The 14,178-nt window shown below is 47.5% G+C and overlaps 1 protein-coding gene across 4 annotated transcripts in view; it reads left to right on the forward strand.

Moving 5' to 3' along the window:
• Positions 1-14,178, forward strand: part of CASZ1 (castor zinc finger 1) — a 440,241-nt gene that overhangs the window by 268,757 nt on the left and 157,306 nt on the right. For all 4 annotated transcript variants that reach the window (XM_068238779.1, XM_068238777.1, XM_068238778.1 and 1 more), the window contains exon 3: positions 6,030-6,079. The gene's annotated coding sequence lies outside the window, so the exon portion shown is untranslated. The remainder of the gene's footprint in view (positions 1-6,029; positions 6,080-14,178) is intronic.

Consider the following 14,178-nt stretch of genomic DNA (forward strand, 5'->3'; position numbering starts at 1 on the left):
ATAGGCATGGATGGGCAGGTAATGGTGGTGTATCTCCTGTACGGTTGGCAGAGAGATGTAGATACTCTATAGGCATGGATGGGCAGGTAATGGTGGTGTATCTCCTGTACGATTGACAGAGGGGTGTTGATACTCCATTGGCCTGGATGGGCAGGTAATGGTGGTGTATCTCCTGTACGGTTGGCAGAGAGGTGTAGATACTCTATAGGCATGGATGGGCAGGTAATGGTGGTGTATCTCCTGTACGATTGACAGAGGGGTGTTGATACTCCATTGGCCTGGATGGGCAGGTAATGGTGGTGTATCTTCTGTACGGTTGGCAGAGAGGTGTAGATACTCTATAGGCATGGATGGGCAGGTAATAGTGGTGTATCTCCTGTACGATTGACAGAGGGGTGTTGATACTCCATTGGCCTGGATGAGCAGGTAATGGTGGTGTATCTTCTGTACAGTTGGCAGAGGGGTGTAGATACTCTATAGGAATGGATGGGCAGCTAATGGTGGTGTATCTCCTGTACGGTAGGCAGAGGGGTGTAGATACTCTATGGGCATGGATGGGCAGGTAATGGTGGTGTATCTCCTGTACGGTAGGCAGAGGGGTGTAGATACTCTATGGGCATGGATGGGCAGGTAATGGTGGTGTATCTTCTGTACGGTTGGCAGAGGGGTGTAGATACAATATTGGCCTGGATGAGCAGGTAATGGTGGTGTGTCTACTGTATGGTTTGCAGAGTTTTTTTTAACGCTCATCTGTTTTGTTTTTTGGTTAAGTCTCCACCTGCCTGGTGAGAGGTGTGTTTGTACCCCCGGTGGTCTTGCAGTGAGTTTTCGGCAGAGTATACATTGCTGGTATTTTGGCAGTGTGGTGAGGGTGGGTACGCTGGTGGTCTTGTGGTGAGTTTTCGGCAGAGTATACATTGCTGGTATTTTAGCAGTGCGGGGCAGTACGCCGGTGAGGTTTTGGCAGAGTGCTCATTGTTGGTATTTTGGCAGTATGGTGAGGGGCATGGTTGTACCGCCGGTAGTCTTGTGGTGTGTTTTCGGCAGAGTATACCTTGCTGGTATTTTGGCAGTGCGGTGAGGGGCGGTACGCCGGTGGTCTTGCGGTGTGTTTTTGGCAGAGTGCACTTTGCTGGTATTTTGGCAGTATGGTGAGGGGCATGGTTGTACCGCCAGTAGTCTTGTGGTGTGTTTTACACCGGTAATCTTGTGGTGTGTTTTTGGCAGTGTATACATTGCTGGTATTTTGGCAGTACGGTGAGGGCCGGTACACCGGTTATCTTGCGGTGTGTTTTCGGCAGCCGGCGTGAATGGCTTTGCTGTGTGATAATAGCAGTGCGTACATTGTCAGCGTATGAAGCTCTCAGTCACTGATGTGACCGCTCAGAAGGGGGGGCTGAGGAAAGCAGGGGGAGGAGGGAGTCCTTTCTTAAGAGGACATGTCAAGTGCAATTAGTGTTATCTGTCTAAATATGTACTGGGAACGCAGCATACAAGCACAGGTTTCTATAGCTTTAATGGAGACATATGCAAGGTCATATTGCCTCATAAAATCCCCCAATCTGATTTTAGGATTAGGCATTCTCAGTAAATTGGCATTATTCTGCTTGCATCACTGCTAAGCTGCAGCTGAGAGACACATGAGGAGGAATCTGAGGAAAATGTGACAAATTCTGAGGCTCGGGGTACAGACGGGCGGCGAGATATTTATTATACAGAACAGATGCAGCGTGCGCTCCTGAAATCCTTCCTATCCTGTCCTCACATGTCCCGGATGCCCCCCTGCCTGACCTCATGGAGGATCGCTCTCTCCTCCTCAGGGTCTCGGCCTCCACAGATGGTGTCACTGCTGGCCGGGGCACTGAGGGGGCCGCACTGTGATTCTAGGCAACAAGCTCTATGTAGGGGTGGAGAGTGACAGAAGGAAATCCCTGAGCAATAGTTACTGTGGTTACAGTGTCGTGGTACAAGAGGTGGGGTCAGGGCATTATTACTGGAGGTGTGGTCTGGTGATTATTATTCCCCTGGTACTGGAGGCGTGGCCTGGTGATTATTACTCCTGTGGTACTGGAGGCGTGGCCTGGTGATTTTTACTCCCATGGTACTGGAGGTGTGGTCTGGTGATTATTATTCCCCTGCTACTGGAGGCGTGGCCTGGTGATTATTACTCCCCTGGTACTGGAGGTGTGGTCTGGTGATTATTATTCCCCTGCTACTGGAGGCGTGGCCTGGTGATTATTACTCCCCTGGTACTGGAGGTGTGGTCTGGTGATTATTATTCCCCTGCTACTGGAGGCGTGGCCTGGTGATTATTATTCCCTTGGTACTGGAGGCGTGGCCTGGTGATTATTATTCCCCTGGTACTGGAGGCGTGGTCTGGTGATTATTATTCCCCTGGTACTAGAGGCAGGGCCTGGTGATTATTACTCCCATGGTACTGGAGGCGTGGCCTGGTGATTATTACTCCCATGGTACTGGAGGCGTAGTCTGGTGATTATTACTCCCGTGGTACTGGAGGCATGCCCTGGTGATTATTACTCCCATGGTACTGGAGGCGTAGTCTGGTGGTTTTTACTCCCGTGGTAATGGAGACGTGACCTCTTGATTATTACTACCATGGTACTGGAGGCGTAGTCTGGTGTTTTTTACTCCCGTGGTACTGGAGGCGTGCCCTGGTGATTATTACTACCATGGTACTGGAGGCGTAGTCTGGTGTTTTTTACTCCCGTGGTACTGGAGGTGTGGTCTGGTTATTATTATTCCTGTGGTTCAAGATGCGTGCTCTAGTGATAATTAGTTTTTGCATAGTCTTTCAGTATCCTACAGCTAAAATACATGACCTATTCATTTTTTTTATCTATCTCCTGCACTCAGAAGCTGTTCTCTGCCAGAAAAGTGTTTTATGGCTTTAATTCCTTTTCAGTGAGGGTTACTATAGTCCAACCAGGTCCTGACCGGAGTGAAACTGTCACTTGCATACATGAATATTTACCATAACTCTTTCAGGCAGAGAAAGAAAAAAAGGAACACAGCATAGTTATTTGTATGCTTGGCACTTTACATACACATGTGACATGTCTAACTTATCATGTCACCTGTCACCTCGGGTATCCTTTAAGAAGGAGGAGCTGAGTTTTCCTTTAGGCTGTAATAATATAAAGTCCCACTTCCTGATTTTCTCCCCTAGTACTAAACGGAGTACTTTCTGGTGTTGAATATCCAAATAATTCCAAATGTCTCCAGTCATGTGACTCATTTGACCACCCGATCATCCAGTCAGGTGGCTTCCGGTGGGGCAGATGCCTTAACCCCCGAGAGTTGCTGTTTTATGTGCGGGTAACCGGCTTGTCCCCGGGATCCCATACATGTGTCATCCCCTTAATGTAGTCCTTGGTAAACATTCCGCTGATCTTTACTACAGCCGGTCTCTTCATGCTACTTTGTCTAAGTGCGCAGACATCACATTAAACACTATTAGACTGTTTCCCCCCATTGTAGCGCCTGTGGAATCTTTCAATCCTGTTAGTGACACGACCACAACAAGATGGCTTTGACTGGTGTTTTCGGAGCCTTGCTGTGTTGGGGACAATAGGAGATTGTATTAGGCTAAGCAGACATAGGTAATCTGCCGGTCGTGCCTGTTAGGGGACAGACAGTGCCGGATGAGGCCAGAAACACGTCCTCCTGACTTCTCAATACGAGGGAAGAAAGGGGGCGAAGAATGGCAGAAAGAGAATTTTTAATCCTCCTTATGTCGGCGAGGAGCAGCGGGGGACGCGGTGACTTTGAAAAGCCCGTCAGATTTCTGTCGCTCAGATCTGTCCGCAGAAAGGAGCTGCGATAGCCTGGATCATGTCGCTGAAGGGATCTATCCTGATAATCTGCCCAGACAATGAGGGAGTTGCCAATTATTGCCATCTTACACCAGACCTTATCCCCAAACCCAGCAGACATGCTCCTCTCCCCTACGTCAGCCGCCTTCCCAGGGCGAAAAGTTTTCCTGTGTCAGATCTCGGGAACATATGGCGGTAAATTATTCAGTGGCCTCAGTGTTGTGTGAGACTCTTTCTAAGGAGGACTGGGGGTGAATAGAGAGAGATCCGCCGCAGTGACATCACAGAACCGCCGCCGCTAGACAGCTACTCATACCAAAAGATGTATTTATTATCGTATAGAAGAACAGTCGCTCTGTTTACTGTTTGCGCATCAATTCTCTGTGGGGGAGTAATCAGTAAGGGGTTATATGATAGTGACACCGTGACATCATACTGACACCGTGACATCATAGTGACACCGTGACCTGACAGTGACACTCATACTGATGTCATGCCCTCCGTCCTGCAGAATTATCCCACCGAATGATACCGGTCTCCTGATAGAACGATTGCATCGTGCACTAAGACAAATCTTTGTACTTCAAAAATTGTCAGAAAAAATAATCAGGCTGGTATGAATGTAGACATATAATAGCTATTTCATTACAATCAAACCGTACAAATATTCCTAATGGTGGATATACATACATTTTTTTGGTCAATCAGAGAAATCTGATCAATTTTTCCCACTTAATCAGAAAAATCCAACCAATATACCATAGATGTAGGATCCATTTTTCCGAAAACAGCAAACAAATGATCGAATAGAAATTTTAGCTTTTGTACTTTTCTATCGTATTATTCCAACACATCCGATCAGATTTATATATATGTTATGGCCAGAACCCCGAAGTGGCCAAACTTCGGGTTCTGGCCGTAACATATACAAAAAACAAAACAGAATAATCATTCATATTTTCTTGATCAAAAAAAAGATTCTTTTCGATTTCCTCTCTCTTCGATTGTTTTGGTTGAAAATCGAACGACTTCATTGTACCATGTATGGCACCTTTAAACAGAAACGCCAGCAGAGCTGCGACTTGAAATTGTCAATCAGATGGTAAAAATTTGCTTCTAATTTTGTTCAATTCAGATAGTTTGGAAATAGGCAAATTAAACGCACGTCCTGACAATTTGGATTGGCCCAATTGCGAGCAGCGTTCTTTTTGAGTTAAACTTGCATGCAGGCCACAATTACTGGTTTCTCAGTGACCATTCCTAGCTGCAGTATTTCGTGCCACATCCCTTCCCTTCATCGAGCCACCACGGTGACAATGTGACATGTTCCAAAACATTGTGCCTCCTTTGCTTTTTTGGGGGGAGATCACATACATTAAAGGCATAGCAGCCGGTTAGCACTCTCGCCTTGTAGCACCCCAGCCAGGTCGAATCCCAGCCAGGGAACTATCTGCACAGAGTTTGTATGTTTTCCCCGTGTCTGTGTGGGTTTCCTCCGGGCACTCGGGTTTCCTCCCACATCCCAAAAATATATAGACAAGTTAATTGGCATACCCTTAAATTGGCCCTAAACTACGATACATACACAACACGATACATACAGTACATGGACATAGAACTATGGTAGGAAAAAGATTGCGAGCCCTTCTGAGGGACAGAACTGACAAGCGCTGTGGAAGATGCCGGTACTATATAAATACTAAATAATAATAATCTAAAGTGAAAATCACCACATTTAAATTATGTTCCAAGTACAATGTATGGCGACAATATATATATTTTTTCACTATACCCTATCAATAATTACAAGTCTTTGCTTGCAAGAATAACAGTAATATACCCTCATGACATACCAATACATATTTACAAAGCCGAGTTCCTAAAGTAATAAATATGTATTCTCTTGTAAATTTTGTACTTTTGTTTTCTTTTTACAACTTTTATATTTTGTTAAAGAATATATAAAAATGATGTTATTGCTTTTGATTCAGTTTGTCACTACAAAGAATTGACAAGACATAGGCCTCAACTCTAAAACAACCTAAAGTCAATGTTACAACTTACATTCTTAAACTGCTGCCCGTCTCATGCTGCTCTATACCTCTGTCCCTGCTCAGCTTACCTGGCCTAGGATTTCTTTTTTGTCACCAGTATAAAATAGCAAATAAAGTTTTGTTTTTGTTTGTTTCCTAATAGGATGAAGTGAAGGCGGAGGCTGGAGCAGATTGGGAGCGTCTCCAGGCGAGGTAAGGAAAATGACTGATGCTTCTTCTGCTCTGTGGCTGCTAATGCCGGGCGCTCAGACAACGAGACCGCTTGGGGCTGATTCACAAAACCTTAAGCTGCCCATACACTACTCAATGGTGATCGGAAAGATTCGATCGAATGATTGCGTCTGTGGAAATTATTGTACTGTAATTGGGCATCTTAATGGCCTGAACACACAAGAGCCCAGCGACTCATCCATGTTCAGGCTGACCGGCGCTGCTGAGAAGCAGACAGGAGCACTCCGGTGTGTTCAGACCCTTCAGCTGAGTACCCACCGGAAGACGGATCCGGAATATATTGCTGCAAACATTGGTTCCGCGATCCATCTTCCTGAATTGCATACAGTGGGAATGAGCGGCGCATGGGAACGATCATAGTAATTGGCGCAGGACTCTGAACGATTGCTCGTTCAGTGATCCATCATGATGGCCAATCCCTGAGGGTGGTCGCTAAAGTCCTGTTTGCATTATATTTTAGTGTCATATTTTCGAGGGAAGTCATACCGTCATATTCTATTTGATTGCTTTTGACTTGAATAAAATTATACTACTTGGGTGTCTCTTTCCTCCCCACTGTATTGTACTGTATGTGAATTTCGGTTCTCTGTATTATTAATATTATTAAGTATTTATGTAGCCCTGAAATCTTCTGCAGCACTTTACAGAGTACATAGTCATGTCACTGACTGTCCTCAGAGGAGCTCACAATCTAATCCTGCCATAGTCATAGTCTAATGTCTTACCATATTATTATTATGTATTTATATAGCACTGACATCTTCTGCAGCACATTACAGAGTACATAGTTATGTCACTGACTGTCCTCAGAGGAGCTCACAATCTAATCCTGCCATAGTCATAGTGTAATGTCCTACCATATTATTATTATGTATTTATATAGCACTGACATCTTCTGCAGCACATTACAGAGTACATAGTCATGTCACTGACTGTCCTCAGAGGGGCTCGCACTCTAATCCTACCATAGTCATAGTCTAATGTCCTACCATATTATTATTATGTATTTATATAGCACTGACATCTTCTGCAGCACATTACAGAGTACATAGTCATGTCACTGACAGTCCTCAGAGGAGCTCACAGTCTAATCCTACCATAGTCATAGTCTAATGTCCTACCATATTATTATTAGTATGTATTTATATAGCACTGACATCTTCTGCAGCACTGTCAGGGAGACAAACTCCATGCATATAGTGACCTGGCTGGACTTTAGACCAGGGAGCCAGTGCTGCAAGGCGAGAGCGCTACGCTGCGGTGCTGCTCTGTGTTGCTGAAGAGCAGACATTGGGGTGATAAGGAGAGCTCAGCCAGTCCAGCGAGTCACCAGTCAGAGGTTAGGAGTGGATTAGCAGTTTATGTAAATAGTTTTGCTGTAACCTGCTGGGGGTCTTACAGGCCGCTCTGAGCCATCTATCATCCAGCAGTCAGGGGTGCAGACTCCGCAGCATGCGCCTCTGCACCACATCCCTCCGCTCGCCTTTACTTCTCTGCACTTTGCTGCCCAGCTGTGAAGCACTTGTCTTGTCATCTCAACTTTTTATGATTTTTTTTTCTAGTCCGCCCCCTCCTTCCCCGCCCGGACCCCTCCCTGCATCACCCCTCCTGCTTGTTTGGCTTTCGGCTCCCATTATGACTTCAAAGCCCTCCCCAATGATTGTGTGCGAGCTGCAGGCAGCGGCCTTGGAATAGGAACACAGTGCGGGTCAGGTTAGGGCACTATGCCTGTGACTGTGAATGGCTGGCCTGGGATTCTTACTATTCATACTCCTGAATCCTGGATACCAGTCTGTGCTGCCACAGCGAGCTCACTACAGCTCCTTCCCAGCCTGACTCGGCTGCTGCACGGAGCCCGAGTGTCCCCCGACTGTGCCAGAACCCCCCATTCCATTCATTTCACATTGATAGATGGCCTGATAACCCACCAGCCAGTGTTTGCAAATACCATCATATCAATGTGTGCTGCTTCTCACCGTCCCCATACATAGCAGACCAAGATCTAACATCGCACCAGACAACCAGTCCAAACATCACAATCCTGCCATAGTCATAGTCTAATGTCCTTCCATAATATTATTATGTATTTATATAGCACTGACATCTTCTGCAGCACATTACAGAGTACATAGTCATGTCACTGACTGTCCCCAGAGGAGCTCACACTCTAATCCTACCATAGTCATAGTGTAATGTCCTACCATATTATTATTATGTATTTATATAGCACTGACATCTTCTGCAGCACTTTACAGTGTACATAGTCATGTCACTGACAGTCCTCAGAGGAGCTCACAATCTAATCCTACCATAGTCATCGTCTAATGTCCTACCATATTATTATTATGTATTTATATAGCACTGACATCTTCTGCAGCACATTACAGAGTACATAGTCATGTCACTGACTGTCCTCAGAGGAGCTCACACTCTAATCCTACCATAGTCATAGTCTAATGTCCTACCATATTATTATTATGTATTTATATAGCATTGGCATCTTCTGCAGCACATTACAGAGTACATAGTCTTGTCACTGACTGTCCTCAGAGGAGCTCACACTCTAATCCTACCATAGTCATAGTCTAATGTCCTACCATATTATTATTATGTATTTATATAGCACTGACATCTTCTGCAGCACATTACAGAGTACATAGTCGTGTCACTGACTGTCCTCAGAGGAGCTCACACTCTAATCCTACCATAGTCATAGTCTAATGTCCTACCATATTATTATTATGTATTTATATAGCACTGACATCTTCTGCAGCACATTACAGAGTACATAGTCTTGTCACTGACTGTCCTCAGAGGAGCTCACACTCTAATCCTACCATAGTCATAGTCTAATGTCCTACCATATTATTATTATGTATTTATATAGCACTGACATTTTCTGCAGCATTTTACTGTCCTGGCTGTACGGCAATGCTCTGTATGTATGGTAATGCAGTCCTGGCTGTACAGCAATGCTCGGTATGTCCTGTCTGTATGGCAATGCTCGGTATGTCCTGGCTGTACGGCAATGCTCGGTATGTATGGTAACACAGTCCTGGCTTTACGGCAATACACGGTATGTCCTGGCTGTACGGCAATGCATGGTATGTCCTGGCTGTACGGCAATGCGTGGTATGTCCTGGCTGTACGGCAATGCTCGGTACATACGGTAACGCAGTCCTGGCTGTATGGCAATGCACGGTATGTCCTGGCTCTACGGCAATGCTCGGTATGTATGGTAACGTAGTCCTGGCTGTACGGCAATGCTCGGTATGTCCTGGCTGTACGGCAATGCGCGGTATGTCCTGGCTGTACGGTAATGCTCGGTATGTATGGTAACGCAGTCCTGGCTGTACGGCAATGCTCGGTATGTCCTGGCTGTATGGCAATGTTCGGTATGTATGGCAACAGTCCTGGCTGTACGGCAATGCTCGGTATGTATGGTAACAGTCATGCCTGTATGGCAATGCTCGGTATGTATGGTAACGCAGTCCTGGCTGTACGGCAATGCTCGGCATGTATAGTAACGCAGTCCTGGCTATACAGCAATGATTGGTATGTATGGTAACGCAGTCCTGGCTGTACGGCAATGCTCGGTATGTATGGTAACGCTGTCCTGGCTGTACGGCAATGCTTGGTATGTATGGTAACGCAGTCCTGGCTGTACGGCAATGCTCGGTATGTATGGTAATAGCCCTGGCTGTGCGGCAATGCTCGGTATGTCCTGGCTGTACGGCAGTGCTCGGTATGTATGTATGGTAACAGTCCTGGCTGTATGGCAATGCTTGGTATGTATGGTAACAGTCCTGGCTGTATGGCAATGCTCGGTATGTATGGTAACGCAGTCCTGGCTGTACGGCAATGCTTGGTATGTATGGTAACGCAGTCCTGGCTGTACGGCAATGCTCGGTATGTCCTGGCTGTACAGCAATGCACAATATGACCTGGCTGTATGGCAATGTTCGGTATGTCCTGGCTGTACGGCAATGCTCAGTATGTATGGTAACGCAGTCCTGGCTGTACGGCAATGCTCGGAATGTATGGTAACGCAGTCCTGGCTGTACGGCAATGTATGGTATGTTCTGGCTGTACGGCAATGCTCGGTATGTATGGTAACACAGTCCTGGCTGTACGGCAATGCATGGTATGTCCTGGCTGTACGGCAATGCTCGGTATGTATGGTAACGCAGTCCTGGCTGTACGGCAATGCACTGTATGTCCTGGCTGTACGGCAATGCTCGGTATGTATGGTAACGCAATCCTGGCTGTATGGCAATGCTCGGTATGTATGGTAACAGTCCTGGCTGTACGGCAATGCTTGGTATGTATGGTAACAGTCCTGGCTGTACGGCAATGCTCGGTATGTATGGTAATGCAGTCCTGGTTGTACGGCAATGCTCGGTATGTATGGTGACGCAATCCTGGCTGTACGGCAATGCTCGGTATGTCCTGGCTGTACGGCAGTGCTCGGTATGTATGGTAACAGTCCTGGCTGTATGGCAATGCTTGGTATGTATGGTAACAGTCCTGGCTGTATGGCAATGCTCGGTATGTATGGTAACGCAGTCCTGGCTGTACGGCAATGCTTGGTATGTATGGTAACGCAGTCCTGGCTGTACGGCAATGCTCGGTATGTCCTGGCTGTACGGCAATGCTTGGTATGTATGGTAACGCAGTCCTGCCTGTATGGCAATGCTCGGTATGTATGGTAACGCAGTCCTGGCTGTACGACAATGCTTGGTATGTATGGTAACGCAGTCCTGGCTGTACGGCAATGCTCGGTATGTCCTGGCTGTACGGCAATGCTTGGTATGTATGGTAACGCAGTCCTGGCTGTACGGCAATGCTCGGTATGTCCTGGCTGTACGGCAATGCTTGGTATGTATGGTAACGCAGTCCTGGCTGTACGGCAATGCTCGGTATGTCCTGGCTGTACGGCAATGCTTGGTATGTATGGTAATGCAGTCCTGCCTGTATGGCAATGCTCGGTATGTATGGTAACGCAGTCCTGGCTGTACGACAATGCTTGGTATGTATGGTAACGCAGTCCTGGCTGTACGGCAATGCTCGGTATGTCCTGGCTGTACGGCAATGCTTGGTATGTATGGTAACGCAGTCCTGGCTGTACGGCAATGCTCGGTATGTCCTGGCTGTACGGCAATGCTTGGTATGTATGGTAACGCAGTCCTGGCTGTACGGCAATGCTCGGTATGTCCTGGCTGTACGGCAATGCTCGGTATGTATGGTAACAGTCCTGGCTGTACGGCAGTGCTCGGTATGTATGGTAAGGCAGTCCTGGCTGTACAGCAATGCTTGGTATGTCCTGGCTGTACGGCAATGCTTAGTATGTATGGTAACGCAGTCCTGGCTGTACGGCAATGCTTGGTATGTCCTGGCTGTACGGCAATGCTTGGTATGTATGGTAACGCAGTCCTGGCTGTACGGCAATGCTCAGTATGTCCTGGCTGTACGGCAGTGCTTGGTATGTATGGTAACAGTCCTGGCTGTAGGACAATGCTCGGTATGTATGGTAACAGTCCTGGCTGTAGGACAATGCTCGGTATGTATGGTAACAGTCCTGGCTGTACGGCAGTGCTCGGTATGTATGGTAACGCAGTCCTGGCTGTACGGCAATGCTCGGTATGTATGGTAACGCAGTCCTGGCTGTACGGCAATGCTCGGTATGTCCTGGCTGTACGGCAATGCTCGGTATGTCCTGGCTGTACGGCAATGCTCGGTATGTATGGTAACAGTCCTGGCTGTACGGCAGTGCTCGGTATGTATGGTAAGGCAGTCCTGGCTGTACAGCAATGCTTGGTATGTCCTGGCTGTACGGCAATGCTTAGTATGTATGGTAACGCAGTCCTGGCTGTACGGCAATGCTTGGTATGTCCTGGCTGTACGGCAATGCTTGGTATGTATGGTAACGCAGTCCTGGCTGTACGGCAATGCTCAGTATGTCCTGGCTGTACGGCAGTGCTTGGTATGTATGGTAACAGTCCTGGCTGTAGGACAATGCTCGGTATGTATGGTAACAGTCCTGGCTGTAGGACAATGCTCGGTATGTATGGTAACAGTCCTGGCTGTACGGCAGTGCTCGGTATGTATGGTAACGCAGTCCTGGCTGTACGGCAATGCTCGGTATGTATGGTAACGCAGTCCTGGCTGTACGGCAATGCTCGGTATGTCCTGGCTGTACGGCAATGCTCGGTATGTCCTGGCTGTACGGCAATGCTCGGTATGTATGGTAACAGTCCTGGCTGTACGGCAGTGCTCGGTATGTATGGCAAGGCAGTCCTGGCTGTACAGCAATGCTTGGTATGTCCTGGCTGTACGGCAATGCTTAGTATGTATGGTAACGCAGTCCTGGCTGTACGGCAATGCTTGGTATGTCCTGGCTGTACGGCAATGCTTGGTATGTATGGTAACGCAGTCCTGGCTGTACGGCAATGCTCGGTATGTCCTGGCTGTACGGCAGTGCTTGGTATGTATGGTAACAGTCCTGGCTGTAGGACAATGCTCGGTATGTATGGTAACAGTCCTGGCTGTACGGCAGTGCTCGGTATGTATGGTAACGCAGTCCTGGCTGTACGGCAATGCTCGGTATGTCCTGGCTGTACGGCAATGCTTGGTATGTATGGTAACGCAGTCCTGGCTGTACGGCAATGCTCGGTATGTCCTGGCTGTACGGCAATGCTTGGTATGTCCTGGCTGTACGGCAATGCTTGGTATGTATGGTAAGGCAATCCTGGCTGTACGGCAATGCTTGGTATGTCCTGGCTGTACGGCAATGCTTGGTATGTATGGTAAGGCAATCCTGGCTGTACGGCAGTGCTTGGTATGTATGGTAACAGTCCTGGCTGTAGGACAATGCTCGGTATGTATGGTAACAGTCCTGGCTGTACGGCAGTGCTCGGTATGTATGGTAACGCAGTCCTGGCTGTACGGCAATGCTCGGTATGTCCTGGCTGTACGGCAATGCTTAGTATGTATGGTAACGCAGTCCTGGCTGTACGGCAATGCTCGGTATGTCCTGGCTGTACGGCAATGCTCGGTATGTCCTGGCTGTACGGCAATGCTCGGTATGTCCTGGCTGTACGGCAGTGCTCGGTATCAGCCTCCTCTGTTTAGCACTTGTGTGTTTACAACAAGCTCTGCTATGGAAATTACGCTGATTTATACATACTTAATGGCTTCGTCTCTTTGCTCTTCAGAGATGTCCTGTGGAGAAGAGGCTGGAAAACATAGAATTAGAGATTATTAGATAATGGAGAATCAAAATAATATAGAAAATTCCTGATAATTGAGGCCGCTTATCTCCATTTAGCTCCATTTGGACACTAATAGCCCCCCCTGCGGTGCGGAGCACATTGTGGCTGGCCTCTGTTCCTGGTTACAGCTGCGGGGTGAGGAGAGGAGGGAAGCAGCGCTGGCTGCACATGGTGCGTTCTCTCTGACATTGTGCACAAAACGTACTCAGGTGAGCGCTGGCGGGACGGTCAGATCCCTGCGCAGACGCCAACAATCTAACCAGAGCTTCCGCTGTGTATCCTTCACATGTGACAACGCGGAAAAGACCAGTATGTGTTTCTAACTGAGCAACAGTTGGTAACTTTATTTTCCTTGCTGGCCCCGCCTGCTGTGTGATGTCGTATAGCAACAGAACGCGTTGTTAGCGTTCAGGCTAACTATATGTCTGTACAGCCTCGGTCCAGCGGGGTCACCTGAGGGATCCAGTCCAGATTCCCATCGGGCGACATCGATCTAGTGTGTGTACGGGCTTGTATCTGATTGTTTCATTATTATCGACTGCAGATAGGCAAATAGCTTGGCATTCACTACAGGCCAGGGAGGTGCCTGATGCTTTGGAGATATCCCCACACTTGGGAAACACTCTCAATAAGGGGTGCTGAAGAGAGAAAGGGGAGGGGCATGACACCTGTTGTCACTCTGCCTGGGTGCGGGGCTGGTATTGATGTAACAATGGACCAGCTCACTTTCTCTTCCTATTTACAGTAAATATGAAAAACCCACAAACTCAAGCCTAGCAGTATTTATAT

This window comes from Hyperolius riggenbachi, chromosome 6 (genome assembly GCF_040937935.1).
Source record: "Hyperolius riggenbachi isolate aHypRig1 chromosome 6, aHypRig1.pri, whole genome shotgun sequence".
Taxonomy (NCBI): Eukaryota; Metazoa; Chordata; class Amphibia; order Anura; family Hyperoliidae; genus Hyperolius; species Hyperolius riggenbachi.